We start from the raw sequence: 18,533 nt of genomic DNA, 5'->3' as shown, positions 1-18,533 counted from the left end.
AAACGACTGCTGCTACTCCGCGTTATATTATTATTGTTATTATTACACGTACAGGCAGGCGGCGGAGCGGATTGAATTCCGTCCAAGATATATAATATAAAGCCCGGTGGCACGCTTTGCGCATCCATCACGGGTGGGCTCGGATTTGAGATCAAACACGACAAGCGTGTGCGAAACTTTTGGAATTCGAGGCCGATTTGCCAGTACCGATAGGTAACTTTTTCGTCCGTGACAAATTAAACACGTTTTGGGTATAATTATCTTTCTGCACACGGCGTCCTACCCTAATAATGATGTCATACCCAGCTCGTATGATGGTTAGGTTTGGTTAGGTTACTTAACCTAACCTATCTATGTGGCAAGCCCTGTTGTATTGTATAATACCGTATGCGCACGACTCATCTGTTTGTATTTTACGATTGTTTTACTATCCGCATATACCGCAGCGAGACGGGAATGTCGTTTTTTCGTCGACTTGACACAACGAAATCGCCAAAACATCGAAAAATATTTCGTGCAAAAACAACAACAAAAAAGAAAATTTAATTTACAGCTTTAATAAAATATTTTAATTTTGAAGGTTATCTGGGCATGGTACAACGGTATAGATTTCATTCTTATGTGATATGATTTTATTTCTCTGTTAGGTACTGAAATCTAAGCGTGTTAAATCGATTCTTCGTTTTAATTCACGTGTGTATTATGATGTTAAGTTAAAAATAATATATACATATTAAGATGTAGGATATTTACTATAATCATATTATTATATTAAGTGGCTGATTGAAGTCTAAACATTATTTTAAGACCTAATTTGTTTGGATTCGTTTTTTCATACACTATTTACTATGATTTGATATAATTGAATTTAAATTTAATAGATATATTATTACTACCGTGGCCCTTTATCTACACCTCTACTATTGTAGTGGTAACGGTTTTATAAGTGTTTTATTTTAATGTTTTTTATTATTACAAAATATTACGCTTTAAAATAAAGATAAATAGATAGACTATCACTAGTTGAACTTATAAAATGTAACATTAATGTATTACTAAATTATTAACACAAACAATTATAAGAGTTATCTTGTTGTATAATAAAATTGGAGTAAATAATAAATATTATAAATCGCATAATAGTACACCGTATATATATATATATATATTTAACAATTAAAAGAATTTTAACTTTTTTGTAAATCATCATCAACAAAACACCGTTGTGGCGTACCAACATAACAATTATGTTATTTTATTATATGACTATAATAACACCTTTAAGTACAAAACAGTATTGTTTTTAATATATTACTTTTTACGCATTATACTAATGGACGAGAGATTAAAATAGATTGCTTTCTAACTTTGTTGAGTATCAAAGTAGTGAGTAGTAAGTATTTTCAGTGTAATAAATTTTCTGTTGTACAATTAAAATAACACTATTTTTAATTATTCTTAGGTAGATATATTATTATTATTATTTTTATTACCCACCTCAAAACAACAAATGTTCTATAAAATTGTATTTCAGACTACACTTTATTATTCACGGTGTGTACTGTATACTATAAATAACTACTTCTTCATACATTTAATGATATTCGTTGATAAACATGGTGAAGGGATGTCCTGTCACACCTGAAAAATATTATTATTTTATTGCAAAAGCCAGAAAGTATTACTAAGCAAATCGCGAACACACGTCTTTTAAAAATGGGTTATCCTCTCTAAAAAAAAAAATGAATATTTTAACTTAATATCCCAAAGAATACGGACAACTTATAAATAAATACAAATTATTTTACGATGAGTTATGTGTATATTTTTATATTAATCATAAAAAATTGATTTAACATTGTTATAAAAAAATGTTTGGGCGTAACAATAAGTTCTTGTTTTATTATATCTTCTCACAAGTCTACACTGACTTTAATATTATTATTAAACTTAAATTTGAAATTAATAGCTTGGCATCAATAATGGATTGAGAGTAGCATGTAAAACATATTATTGTTATAAACGTTTATAAGTATAATAGTGTACCTACCATTATAAATTAACGCTTTAACCCCAACAAAAATAGTTTGACGTTGGTATAATGTCAAATGGAAGATATTATTTAACCGGGAATTCCAGTGGGATCACGGTGAGAGATATAAGAAAAAAAACATAATAATATAATATTACGCGGTACATAATAATGCGCTATAAAAGCAAGCTGCAGGAAAAACTGTAAATTGTTTATTCAGTGAAAATAAATGGAATACCTACGATAAATCTCAAAGAACTTCTCATCAAAAACCGTTGCGGGTCGCATTAGCCTTCCAATGCGGTATGTCTAGGCACTGCAGTTTTAAACGTTTATCACATAAACCCGCTAAATGCATTGTTCGTTCGTTAAGTCTATCCATTGCCTTATTTTACTTGTTGTCGAATGTGGTTTACATAGTGTGGTTGTTTACGATGCTTGTTTGGAAGAGGAGTGGTGGGGTTGTGGACTGTCCTCCGGCTTATGGAGCTTATCTGAATGGTCCGGAGCGAGTGATGGACTCTTAACGAGCATAATCCTCCCCTTCGTTTTACGTGACAAGGTGTTAAAGGGGATTTGCCTCAATATCATTAACCTCGCTGTACACAACATCCGCGTTCAGGCACCTAATCAATTGATTGTGTCATCGTGATCACAAGTATATTATTATCTCCTATGAATCTGTTTGTAATACCGATCGATTGTATAAATGTATAACAAATAGAGTAATTATTACTATTATTATATACATTTTTGTTGTAAGTTTGAATTCGTGTTATGTTGATAAGATATTCGATATTTCACTCTAGCCAGTGTTTATATAGAATTCTATACGATATATCTGACAGATTTATTTTCACTCCAAAAATTCAATTTACGTTAAAAATAATTGTTGAATATTTTTTTTTTTACTACCTTTAAGTAATAAAATAACTACTATTTTTTTAAATTAAAATCCTCTTTTACAATGTAAACTATTATTCAAACACTTAATCAATAAAAATAAATAATAAATCATCAGCAAAACAGAGTATTTACTGTAAAAAATATACTCCTAAAATAAGTTTGTATCGTTAAAATCACTAATAAAATGTCAAAAAATCTAATTATTTAACAATATGTTTTTAAATTAGAACCTATGCTATAAAATTATAAAAATCATAACTGAAATTAAAATGGGAATGGAATAATGCATAGTTAAACATCCTCAATAATCCATATCCGTAATTTAACTTTACGTATTTGAATTATATTAGAACTGTCGAATTAGTTGATAATTTAAATTATGTGATAAAGACTGAAAGGAAATATAATCAGAGTATCAAAAATGTTCCATGTTTAGGTATAATGTCCTAAATAAATCCAATTATATAGGTATAGCTGCGTGCATCGTATATTATATTGAGAGTTACATTTATATTTAATGAACATCAAATGTGCTAATATGTATTTTAGCATTAGTAAATCTGAATCCTAGACACGACCGACGAGTAAGTCGAATTATGTTCTTTCAAGCAGGACAAGCAGGAATATAATCCCATGGGAAATCTCCACAAAAATATCTGAAAAACATTCAGCGGATTGAAAACCAGCGTAGCTAAAACGAAATCAAATATGACAAAGTGGGTAAATTGACAGAGGTCAGACAATGTCAAAGGATATAATGTTACAGTGGACTACTAAACGACAACGACGAACCAGCTCTATTGTTGATGATAAAGTTATTTACGTATTTTAATATTTTCTCAAACTCTAACATCAAAAAACAAAATATATATATATTGATTAAATAATTTTTAATTTCGGCAATGCCATAATTTGAGAATTTGTATCATAGTAAATTATCATAGTTTTTAATTAACAAGCAAAAAAGTATTGAAAATAAAATATTTTAAAATATCTATTAATGATATAAAATTAGCCAAATAATCTTGAAAATTGAACCGTTCCTAGTGAATGTTTATGAAATAATTGTTGCAATTGTCAATATAATATATCTATAATTATAATTTTTAAGTGACACAAACAAAATAAAAATTATCAGTTTTATAAAATTCTAGATTTGCGTAGGTTCCCGTTTTTTTCCTGGTGGAAGGGGGTGAAGAGTTTTCCTGTGATTTAGAAAAGTATAGTGAATTTTTTTCTTTCAATCCCTAAAAATGTGAGTATAATATCTGATTAGTTTCAGCAAAAACTCTTAAGTACTTGAAGTTCTTTTACTGCTCCGAAAGGCGATTACAGAGTCAATAAAAAATATTCATCGATTTAATGTCATTAGTTGATACATTTTAATAACTTCGTTTGTACTGTAGAGTTTAAAATGTCTAATATGCAGATAACAATGTTTAAATATTGAACAACCCTGATTCTTTTAATAGATAGGTATATAAGTTATAAAGAATAACATATTTTAGCAACATTTTTTTTAATTTACTTTCTTTTGTGTCTGTCATTACATTTTGGGGCTTCGATTTTTGACTTCAATATTTCGTTCGATCAGAAACTGAATCTTGTTGGTACTTTGGGAGGTCAACAGTAAAAAATTTCCAATATTTTTCTTAACAACTGGGTTAAACAAACTAAAATTTAATGGAAAACGAGAATTTTTACGCACAATCAATTTTTGACAAAATCGATTTTGGTTTTTAATGTCACTTTAAAACAAAGACCATCGACACATGAAATTTTCATTGTATATTAATAAAAGTATTGTCTATCCACCATAAAATTTTCAAATAATTTGGATTTAAGTTTAAATATTTATAGTCATATGAAATTTTCGATTATAATTAGTTTTTATTTAAATTAATATCGATAAAAATTTATTTGTAAAATAAGAAAAGCTTGACAATTTAATACAAGGCTCCGAACATACTGTTACAATAGAAATTGAAAAATAATAGAAATATATAGTCACATTTTTTTTTATAAGCATTCAAATTTTTGACAAATTACGTAAAAATCATAAAAATTCGCAAATGATTTTAAGCTAGAAATTCATAAAAAAAATTCGTATACAATGATATAATATCATTGGATTCAAATTTAATTCCATCCATTACAGTAACCCACTACAGAGCGATATCCACTTTCCTGCTATTTTTTTTTTTTTATTGAATGATAATTAATAATTTTTGTCATTCAATAATTGAACCATGGCCCCAGCGCTTCAAGTATTAAAAATTACGATTTCTCCAGGCCAGTAAATCTCTTATTTTCAGTGGCGTTTTGCCAAAGGAGTCTTTGAAACTGTGAATTTATTTCAGTAGAAAAAAAGGAATAAATAATTATATTAAATATTAAAAGCAAAACAAAGTTTTCTTATATTTTTAGGCACGCATTAATCAAATTTCATAACAGTGTATATTTTTTTTAAATAACCAAACAATTATTTTTATCTCTTAATTATTATCCGACGAAAATTAAAATGTTTTTATAGTTGTTTTAGTTTCTGAGAGTTAAGAAAAAGTTATTTTACACTTTGTGTTGGTTATAACTTTTTACTCAATAATATTTTTGTGTTTTAATAAATTTAAATTTATTTATTTTGCCCGTATTATAGTATCTCAATTTAAGCGTGAGACCAACTTGAAGAGAGTTTTACTATTAAAAAGAAACGACGCATGAGTGCGATGTACAAATAAATTATTGAATATTATTATATGGCCATTAGGCCTGGTGTATCGTGGTGGATTTTCTCAATCACAATACGTATCTGGGCGCAAGCACTGGCTGGTGGTGACAACAGACCTAGATGGGTAACCGATTGTGTTTTTAGTGACAATTTCTCGTCGATTATTACACGTGGTCGAACCAATTGTACCCTCCCAATGGAAAAAGAACCAACTTGAAATAACCTTCACCATGTTTCCATTGGTTGATTGATGAAAAAGAAATTACAATTTAGCCATTCAGGTATATTTTTAAGCGTGTAACTTGTTAGGTTTTCATTTGAAAATGCATTTATATCTCTTCATGTAATTCTATGAATTACATAAGACTTTTTGCATCTAAAAATATGATGATATCTTTATGTTAATGGTACACTCATAGGTTTGAAAAATCAGAATATTAGAATAATTGCATAGACTTAAAATAAGTGATTATGGTTGGTGAATCACCCTAAATATCGAATAATTGATGACTGATGACAGTCTGTATGACTGATGATCAGTACAAGAGTACAAATGTTATATTGTGTTTATTGTGAAATACGATTATCAATAATGATGAACGGTTTTATGGATAATTTATATCTTAATACGTGTATATTTCTGATCATGTAATAATATATAATATTTAAATTCAGCTTGTAGAATGTACATAGTAATAATATCTTGCTTTTATTTACTTCCATGCCCACGTCATCAATTTATTGAAAATCTCGTTCTATTCGTTAGCACTGGAATGTACAATGGAGCCAGGAGAAAAATAAATAGAAAACCCGACGACCAATTCACGCATCGACCAAATATATCGAAATATGCCAAATTCACTGCAATATACATCAATAATACCTCATGTGGTGGTTGGCTAGGGATCTGTTAGGACATTAATATAGATATTTTCTTTTTATCAATCAGTGGCAATATATACCTAGGTTATTGGGTGGTTATTTTTGGTAGGTTTTTAATTGTGGGAAAGGATTCTGTTGGTTATATACGTGTTTGTTTGTGGTGTGGTTAACAATCTAGAAACTAGTGCCACCAACTGATGCTTGACTTCAGACCACGTTTTTATGACTGGAGACACTACCACGTCATATCAGGTAACAATAATATTATAATAATATGTTACCCTAATGTTAGGACATCATAACTAACGACATTGACGATAAGACTCCAGCAAGGAGATGATTTGTATGATGTGCTATTTAATTTGGTAGTTGAGAAAGTAATTCGAGAGATGCACGTTTCGAAATGAGTCACTTTAGGCCAGATCACAATAGGAAATTTAACATATGTGGTTGATATTGCTCTCTTTGGAAAGGATATAGATACGAATATACGATAAAAATCATAGGAATTAAACTTATAAATATGACAAAAAAGTGGGCCTTAGCATACTAAAAATAAATACCTAATGGTTAGCCGAAGAAATAAGAACAAGAACAAAAAATGTTCTTAAAAAATGGGTTTTTATACTTTTTCCTCGTTGAAATAAAAGAACATAGCTTCAAAAGAGTCTCACGATTTAAATGTTTGGAGTCGATTGTAACACAAGATTACGAAATTAAGACAGCTGATATTTCGTCCAGAATACATTAAGCAAAAAAGAATTTATTAGGGTTATAAAAAGTTTTGAAATGTAGGAGTGTAGGAGTGTAGAACCTCCCTAAAAAGTTAAAAATAAGAATGTAAATTGCATTAGTAAGTCCTATTATCAAATATGACGCTAAAACACGATGACTGAGAAAAAATAGAATACTGAGACAAGCCATATTCGAAAGATAAGTTCTACTGGTCTTCGATATCCAAACCAATAAAGAACGAAGAAAACTGATTAAGAGGACGTAATGCTGGCATTTATTGTCTCCGTCTTACGAGTGCGTAACATGGCAAACGTACGCTCAGCAGATCACATTTAGCTTCCTTGGCTTATAAAATATCAAAGTGAATCGATCTCTTATGAAACTTGATGGTTAAGTTTATCTGTGTTTGTATACGGATTTTTCTACGATGGTTCTGTTTTAAAGTGAATTTTTATATCATTTAATATATGCACAACTTTCCAAGAAATTGTTCGAATATTATCGTAAAACATTCACATACAAACACAAATAATGTTCTTACCACCATGTTTCATTATGGATCGATTCACTCTAATTTTTACACTAACGAAGCTACACGTGATCTGCTAAACGTAAATTTGGTATGTTACGCATTTGTAAAACGGAAACAAGAAATGCCCATATTATATCCTCTTAATTATGAACTCTTAAGACTTTTCCAGAAATCCAATATAGTTAAAGAAATTTCGAAGAGAAAATCCTTATGAGCAGAACATGCATGGCATAAATAAGGTTAATAGTCAAGAGGATGATTAAAGAATTACCAGTGGAAAGAAGACCTTTATGGAGACCAATGTTTAGATGAAAAGACTATGTGATGAAGGAATTTAAAAAGATAAAACCAAACACTTAGATAGAGAAGCAGTGGAGACGGGTAAGGGTCATACTTAACGGTACAAAGGCCGAGCAAATTCAAGTTACGCGTATCCCGATGATATTGTCATATTTTTGCAAGATGTATATATTTTTTTAGTTTATTTTATTACAAATTGGACAGTACGTACTGAACTTTGACAGCGGTGGCCGATTATTCGATTTTTCTCGGTTCACATGTCAGAGTGATTTATCACCCTTATATCCTTTAATAATGCATTTAACCGAATTATGATGTATTAAAATATTTTACTGAGGCTTGATAATAATAATAATATTCGTAATATGAACATTATAATTTAAAATTTTTCAGCATTTTAAAACAACAATAATATACGTAATATTCTAGTGTTGTGCGTTATATGTTTGTGAGCGGTAATTGACCTATTTATGTAATGCATTTTTGTTTTATTTATTATTTTCTTACAAGTGTACACAATTGTGTACGATACAAAAGTATCTGAAAAAGGGCGACATGCGTTTTGATTATTCAGAACACGTATTTTTCATAGGTCTAATTTAATTATGGTACCTATAAGGTAAGTACTACTGCAGGTTGGATTTTGGACTGTCATGAGTCAAGACTTTTATTTTTATTTTAAATTCCGATCGTACTAAGGAGTGTGTTTAATATTATTATTATTATCACATATTTTTATTTTTGAAAAACTTCGTAAATCAAATATTTTCTCTTGAGCATATTATTTTTGATTATTATTCCTTACATTTGTATCTATACGAAAAGCTGTACTTTTTTGATTATAAAAATAATTTTTTTGAGCTGGATACGATTTTATTCTCTAATTGAGCTTCAAGAGGCTGATTTTCGTAACATTTTGTTTATTACATAGAAGCACAGATCAACAATAAATAAAAACTTAAAATTTATATTAACTATACAATTTCTAACAAATATAGTACCTACCATGCTACTAAATATTTTCCGCTGTAATTTACTCAAAAACAAATCTATGGTTCCTCAATTTTCTTTAAAATGAAATATATCTAGTAGCATACTTCTTACAATAAATAAGAATGACATTTTTTTCTCATCAACTTTATAGTCCATATAGCGGTCAATACCAACTTGGTACTAATCTCGGGTAATTGCTATTTCGGGATCAGATTGCCAGACCGGACCTGAAGTGTCATAAGTCACATAAAACTTATTATTTTGAATTTGACACACACCATTTGATATTATATTAATATTACGCATAAAATATAAATATAATTTATTTTACAACTTTCTGATTAATGAATTAGTATGCACATTATGTTTATCCCATGTGTTACAATACATATATGCTTAACCATCAAGAAGAGAGACTTTGTATTTAATTTATTTCTTAATCAATTACTCTGTGTCGTCTTTGTCTATCGCCTATCATCAAATATTATAAAGCAATGAACTAAATCTAATAAAATAGATTTAATTATTATCAATAATAATATATAAAATGCAATAAAGTATTCGCAATTAAAACCAAATGTTTTATAAATTATTCTATACATGTAATAGTTAAATGTCATTTTCAAATTATTAGTGTGACTCATTTTTTTTTTTTTTTTTTGTTTCATAAAAAAAAGCATATTTGGCCGCAGGATAAGTATGGTTAGTCTTCTGCAACGATTAAGTACATTTTTGAGGCTTTATAAACAGAAAGTGTTAACTGTATGTGCTGGTATTATATTATTGCTGCGTATATCTTATGGTTTCGAGGTTTTATCGATATATTTATATATATATATCATATAAAATACTGTACAAACGTATTTTGAATTTTCCCGAAACTGCTCTAAAGCATCAACTACGGCTAGCTATACGTGTTGACATAGTGACTGATTGAGGTTTTTTAAACCTATTGATTGATACCATGATCATTTAAAATTCGTAGAAGCTATTGAACATGTCTGCAGTATAAACTAAACACTAAGAATTTTCGTCAGAAGTATCACACACGCACAAGTGGTAAAATTAAATAAATAACAAATACATTAAATAAACAAATGAGTAAATAATATTGTTTGTTTTATTATTTATTTAGAAGTAAGCGTATGCAGATATTTCACATACTTCCAAAAGCAAATTTCATTTCCCGATGATGAATACCTAGAAATCTAGTTTTAATTATAATTTATGTAAAATCACCATTGCCGAAATATTAATTAATCTATAAAGTTTATTAAACTCTAGTTTTTCTAAAGTGATTCAATACTGACTGTTATTGATCGAAAGCGCAATGAAAATTCTGAAACGCATTATATTGTTTTTAAATATTTGACTTAAAAATATAGAGATGAAGAATTTTCAAGCAGTGACTTTATGAAAAAATTGGAAAAGCCGAGATGGGTATATATCAAAAAACTGTCACTGGTCAAAAGTAAACTTCATAACGAATTTAAATATATTTTTCAGATATCTTATTACGGAATTAAGGACTTGATTTGTCAGTACATTGTACTAAACATTTTAAATGCCTCATAGAGACATTTTACCATCCAACGTACTCAATGATCGCAGATTAAGTGAGATGTACGAATCATACACAGCAGTTAAATGATCACACTTACTAAGTTCTGTATCAAATCCACTGAAAAAATATATAAATGGTTTTTTTTTTTTTTTTTGGCACAATTGTCAACATCGTTTCCGACTTTCTAATTCGACGAATTTTAGCGATGTCGGTCATTTACTGTATCAGCAGATCGTAGCGGTATTGTAACAATAATTTCGACTTTGATTTCAACTAACTGCAGAAGAACATGACGATAAAAAAAATCTGAAAACAGACACTTATATCAGAACATTAAAAAATAAACATAATTTCAACATTTTTTTAACGCGTTTTACATATTATATTTATAATACATACAGGGTGTAACGGAAAGAACTGACTTGTGCAATAATAATACGAGTATTACTTGTGTTATAATCAATATTCATTTTTTTTTTCTTATCGAATTTCTAAACACTTGTGCTCTATTCGAGCCCGTATTTACAAAAATTACCACCAGAGGCAACATAAAATTTGCCGCCTCCCCCCCCCCCCCCCACCCAAAAAATTAAAATAAAATAAAATTTTTACTTTATTGATATTACACAATTATAGTAGTAAATAGGTACATTAATATAAAATAAAACTCAGTAATAACCAATATACTATTTAAAACATTCTTTAAAATAATAAAACAACTTAAAAAATAAAAATATTCAATTATAAATTCATAACTTTACTTAAACCTTTCTGTGAGATTGTTTTGATGCAAATGATTTAATAATATCATCGCAATCAATCATTTTGGTTATAGATGACTCTATATTTAATAACGAATTATACAAACTAACTACAGTGCTTATATCAATATCAACAGATTGTAATAGAAGACTAGTTTTGTTAAATGTGTGTGAAATATCACTCCAAAATACAGTCATGTATGCTGTTTCTAATTTATTCATTTGTCTAATTACACCTCTGGCTTCAGACCGTACAAATGGTTTTTCATAATCATAATTTATTAGTTCTTCTAATACTTGTTTTATAGAACTCCAGTTTTTTTAAAACTTTAGCTAGCGTCTTCTATTGCTGACCATCGCGTGGTGGATAAACTTTTTACAGTTGAAATAGAATATTGACTTAATTTATGCTTTCGATGTGTGGATGAAGAAAAAAATACAAATACATTTTGAATAAAAAGAAAAAAAATCATTTGCTTCTTTACAGCAATTTGTAGCACACGATCCAACTAAGTTTAAAGAATGTGCCGAACATGGTACAAAATCAGCTAATGGTGAAACTTGCTTTATTCTTGCTTGAACTCCTGAATAAATAGCAGACATGTTTTTAGCAATGTCATAAGATTGACCTCTCAAATAACAAATATCTAAATTATATTTTTCTTAAACTGATAAAACTGATTCTGCTAGATTTTCTAATTTATGTCCAACATTTTCAAAAAAACAATAAATATTTCAATTGGCTCACCAATATAGCCTATATTTAGAATTCATTTTGATTTTCTCAAATTAATTATAACAATTTTATAATTTTAATTTATTTATTTTTTGGAAAATTTAAGCATAGGTAGTCAATTTTTAAATCTATTTTTAAGAACAATTTTTACGAAAAAAACATTTACCCAAGTGGAGTAGTTTGTTTTTTATCATTTTTCTTAAATATCAATATTTTTTATGAAGTAAATTAATGGAATAAACAATGACTTTTTGCAAAATATTACTTTTGGAAATTTCCTGACACGAGTAGGTACATCTCTTGAATTATTTATTATATCCACATCATTTTCTCAATTTTTGTCATACATTTTTAACTAGCACCAATTTTTTTTTCAGATCTTTCTGTTTCACCCTGTATACCTTAAACCCCCATTACGTGAGCAGCTTTTTGACGAGCACTTTTCGCGGTCCACCTGTGAGTGGCTGTGATAATAATAATAATAATAATATATAATATTGTTATAATATACGACACTTGCGTGCACTCACGCAAGTGTATTGTTATAATATTATTGTACTTGCTGTATAGTTAATAGGTGTGAGTGTGGGGTGGATGCCTAAGCCTTTTGTCGGTCGATGAAAGTAAAATTCCCACACCACTTGTGTATATGGGGAGGGGGGGAAGTGCGTTTAGAGGACAAGTGAAACATCCCTGCAGGTCCCGAATCCGGGATTTTCCGGTCCGTTGAATCGACGAACGGTTTGTGCTGAAATTGTCGTGTATAGGTACGTATATAGTAATAATATATCGTGTAAACTCGTTTTTGGCCAACGAATTTTGTTTGTTTTAATTTATTTTCTCCACGACTATAATATATTTCATCCAGATTTTTGACTGGACGCAATGTAAGCATGACAATGATATATTATTATATTGTTCCTATTTACATATTCTCTATATCTGCTATCTACGCATGCGAATAATTAGACATTATGTGGAATGTATAATTACAATTTTTTTACTAAATATTATTAAGTACATAAAATATTATGTAAATTGGTAAATTTAAGTTTATAACAAATTTATGATATTATGCGTATAACCATATCATGGATTAAAACCATAATATATTATTATTACTTTTATAAAAATTAACCTGCTAGTAGAAACATTTAAAATAAAAAAATCACTCTATATATTGGTTTAAACAAACCTCAAAAAAAATAATATAATATTATGTAAGAAGTAAAATATGTAATCATATTAAATCACTCAGAAAAAATACTTTCAGAAATTTCAACACTTTTTGAGATAATATTGTTATGTTAACTATTAATAACACAACCCATCAGTACAACCAATTGAACGTCGTGATTGGTAGGCGCAGAGAGTGTGGTCTCTTAATTATTTGTGTTTACTTTTTATTTAATTAACAATTTTCGTTCCCCAATATTATGAATAATTTTATATTATACGAATAATATAATCATTAAACACCATTTATTTATGAGATTCGTACAAGCCAATTATTGCTGTTTTACCATACCTCCAAAGAGTCTGAATGTGAGCATCAAAAAAAAAAAAATTGTGTTTTTATAATAAACCATATTAAATTATTATTATTAACATTGATATTTGGGAAAAATTATATTTGTACCTATTAAATTAGATAATATACAATTAGTAATCAGAAAGTGTTATTTTCGTACACAAACATAAATTCTTAACCAGAAACTGGCCAAAATAGTCACAATCACTATCAGTAGTGTGACATGGCCAACATATTTTGAAAAGCACCATAAAATGGTACAAAATGAACTCATACTATATTATTATTGGTAACCAACAATATTACCAGAGGTCTCGTGTTCTGTCACATTCAACGTGTTTCGAAAAGAATTCGATTACTAGGAAATTTCATTTATAAAATTTACCTAGCAAAATCGAAATTTTGAGTTTAAGACACATTATTTAGGCAGACCTTATTAAAACTACAATACAAATAGAAACACATGAACAAAAACTGCAAAGATCAAATATAATTTCATCGCAGATCAAAGAATTTTCATTTTATAGTTAGTTGGTGGCAACCGTCGAGGAATAACTCTCGCCCCTAAAATACCATTTTTTAATTTTTTTTCCTTTTATATACATTTTATTTAAAAAAAAATTTAATACTTTATAGTATTTAAAAGTGCCTAAAATACATTGTGAGTTTATAGTTTATCACTTTTTAGAGCTCAGAGTATTTAATTTACATTTTTAAGATTTATTTAATCAAGGGCATCACACATTGTGTCTAATTATTTAACTACCTTTCATCATTCATAACTTCTTCTCTGATTGACTCAATTTAATGGAAATATAATCATTTTTTAAATTTATGAACTCGTTTATAAAATAATTAACCAATTTTGTCGCTGCATCAATAATTAAATAATAAATTGTAAACTAAATTATTTAATTCACTTTACAGAGTTCACTATAGACCTAAACATTTAACAAAATATTTATTTAAATAATTATGTTATGATATTGTTATCAGTATAATATGTGGCTATTATAATATGTTTTTCGAGGTTTTAACTTCCTATATCTAACTTAATGTTACCTAATTAATTATGTTGAATTTAATCATAATAAAAATATAAACGAGAAACGTTTATGAATATTATGAATATAAAATCCGATTTTTTTTATTTTTAAAACCATAAACCTTATCATTTTCCACTTTTTAAATATCACACTCCTACAGAAAAGTTTCTGTTATAAATAAAAAAATATATCGTTGTTCCGATAGTTTTAATACCACTTTAGTATATTATTATGATCATGATTGACGGTATTATAACCAACATAAAAATGATTGCCACAAACAATATAACTCAAATATATTTGATTACTGAGTGTTGATTGGAAAATTACCCGTTTGGATAACCGCGCGGACAAATATAAATATTGAATATTCGATATAAAATTAAATAAACTAAACTGAATCTAATAATAATAACAAAAGTAATAACAATTATTAACTTAATGTCGCGGAAATAAAATCAAAATACATAAAATTTTCATTGATCGTTAAGTTAATAATATTTTACTGATTTCTATACTTTGCAAACGGTGTGGCTTAGGATCCTAAAAAAACTTTACAGTAAATAACGAGTGTCACTGTGAAATTACTTTTGAATTAATCGCGTGCCGACGACGACAAACAGAATTATAATGCAATAAATGCAATTTCGAATCGTCTAAACGTATCGTTATTCTATTTTAATATTATAACGGAATGTTTTAGAATTTTTCCCTCGGTAATTTAATTTTACACGCGAACGCAGATTAGAATTGTAAACACGAAACATGTCGCGCCGCGTTAAAAAGAGTACAACGTGCCTAGTGGTGATCAATGTGACAGTGTGGGTGATTCGGTGATATGATAACATTTAATCATACTATTATAACATTTCACAGTCGAAACGCGATCATAAAAGTATTATTCAACAACCGATCGAGCGTAATATTATAATACACGCAGACGACAAAATTATGTGCTTAAAATTTTTGTTATTGGCCATAGTATAATCAAACAATATTATGTAATAATAAAAACGAGTATTAGTCTAAAATTCATACAATCGATGATTCTGGTGAAACTGCTCTCGTATACGAACTTTGATGCTTTGAGTCACTGATACAATCGATAAGCTGTTTGAATTTCTTGGACTGACATATTGTGCGAATCGTACACATTCGATAGAAAAGTCTTAATACCTACATAATTTTAATATTGTAGCCGTGACGTACCGATTGCCTGACACCCCATTTTAATAACCCCAATTTTCTGCCAAATTATATTTTTTATGAATCATACTTACTGCTGACTAATTATACTGTATCACTTTTTTATTGTTTTTAAATAGGTATTTGTATTAACCACGAACATTATTCAAGTCAACTATTAATACTATAACTTAACCTCATACGCCTTCGTTTTTTCTAAATTAAAATGAAAAATTTTTGCATTCAAGTATTCAAAAATATAAATCGTACCATTTTTTTAATCTAAAATTATAATTTAAAACGTTTGGAAAAAATCTATTATAATCCTATTATAACTCTTTGATTAAAATAAAAATGTTTGGCTTTGGTCTACCAACAGCTTTATTTAATATGCAACCTGTTTGCCATTCTTCAAGGTGAGTTCTTGCTCAATCTGTATTAAAATGATTCTGTATATTTCAATGAAATAGACAAATACTACAAATTATAACATAATATACTTTAATACTATAGTTACTAAAATAAAAATAAATGTTTTTGTAAAACAACTAAAATGAAATATGAATGTATTTATTAGGTATTTAAAATAATATTGTAACCAGTGATTCGATATTTAAAATATTAGTTCATGAGGCAAATCAAAATCAAAATAAATTATTGATAAACTGATAAATATAATATATGATTTATTGAAGTTCAAAGTAAATACTAAATTTCTCAAATTTCTGCGGATGACCTATCGAATGCCACAAGGTTGATTGGAATTGTCGATGATAATAAAAACAGCAGTTTCCGATATTTACTGTGCAATACATATCAGTGTATCGGATGTTGTTGCATTTGCAATTTTTTTCTACTGTTCGGATTCATTGCTAAGTTATAAATTTATTTCAAACGAGTACCAATTAATATATAAAAATTTTAAGTGCAAATTTTTGCAATTTTTGACCTTTTTTCGATTTTATTGCAATTTTGTTGGTTGTCGTCATTTTCAATACAATTTTATATATTTTTTTTGTTAGATTATACAGTGCGATAATTTTTAAGGTAAGGTAAGGTTTTTTTTTTTAAACAAATCAAAAATAGTTTAAATAAAAAGTTTTAAATTTTGATAAAATTATTTGTAGATTTTTAAAAAAATAAGAAGACCACACAATTTACCAGATTTTTAATGACAATCTTTTTTATTATCTACTCGTTTAAAACCTATCTAATAAAACTTTATAATATTACTTAATAAGATGACTTAATTTGTTTCATTAAATAATTTTCCAATATATTTTTTTTAAATTTTTTTGGTACAAAATATTTTTTTATTGCAATTTTTAAGTGCAATTTTGGGTTTTTTTCACAGCAATAATGCAATCAATTTTATAACATTTTTAGTGCAACAACATCCGAGCCCTACATATCAGTAATTAATTATTAATTTAACTTTATATCGTAATTTCATCAAACCACGTTTACTGTAGATAATGAAACGGATAATTTGTTAATGCAGAGACGCAGAGTTTTAGAATTATAATTAATGGATAATTAAATTTACACTTAAACTATTATAATATACATTTTTGGCTTACTCTAGATAAAACCTATACTTACAGTTACGAAGAACCAGATATTATACTGTGATTCCACATTCTTGTCTTGGCGTCGGATAGTTCGAGTGTATACCTGCCAAGTTTGATATTACTTTTTAAAAATCATAAAAAGTTATTCTTATATTCTTATATTTTTTTTTTACCGAACTTAATCTCAACAAAATATATGCGTACATTATCTATTTGTGGTGAGGGGCAATATTTTCCACTCACAATCCGAACAGGTAACGATGTTTATTTTCACCGTCAAATATTCTGAAATTTGTTATCAAGTTGTATTTCATTTAAATTTTATGTTTTTGGTTTATTTGACACTCATTATAGCGATGAAATACATCGATGAGATCGAAAAATTTTCTCTTTAAGCCATACTGATTAGATGAGAAATTACAATGTGGAAGCCACGGTGTACATAAATATTTTGTATTTTACTGTATGTTAAGCAAACGAATAATTTATAGAAAAATATTATCCTCACATAAAATCAATAACCATTATTATGCTTTCCAACCGATCAGGTTTTAAAATTACATCTTATTAATATTTCAAGTCATTATAATATTATAATAATATATTTTTATTTCTAATAATAGTTATGGTTGTAATTATTTAATAAATATAATATACTAATTTAATGAACCACTATTGATTATAATAATTACTATCATAAAAATTAATTCGATTTATATTAATTTGATACACAAATACTATACCTCAGATTACTTAGAAATAAAAAAAATATTTATATGGTTTTTCTAGCTTGCGTGTTAGAAACTTTCAGATGTTATACATAATATATTAGATGTCAAATGAACTATTAAATATTCATCGTACTTATAAACAAACAAAATATTATCTATGCACACATAAAGTTTCTCAAATATTTGTTTAGAGTTGATTGTTATTAAGATTAAAAAGACAAAGACAAACCGTATGTTTACTGAGTTTATTATACGATAAAATCTCTATCGTTTTGTTTAACTGAAAAAAATTGTTGAATA

At 27.8% G+C, this 18,533-nt stretch overlaps 1 protein-coding gene across 9 annotated transcripts in view; it reads left to right on the top strand.

The window, feature by feature from the left end:
* The window catches only part of LOC107165232 (limbic system-associated membrane protein-like), a 475,565-nt gene that overhangs the window by 246,397 nt on the left and 210,635 nt on the right, over nt 1-18,533 (top strand). The gene's annotated exons all lie outside the window — the stretch shown is intronic.

The sequence above is a fragment of the Diuraphis noxia genome, unplaced genomic scaffold, assembly GCF_037042655.1.
Source record: "Diuraphis noxia isolate RWA-SAM2 unplaced genomic scaffold, SU_Dnox_SAM2 contig0004, whole genome shotgun sequence".
Lineage (NCBI taxonomy): Eukaryota > Metazoa > Arthropoda > Insecta > Hemiptera > Aphididae > Diuraphis > Diuraphis noxia.
The sequence above is the reverse complement of the archived record's forward strand: the minus strand, read 5'-3'. Positions and strand labels throughout refer to the sequence as shown.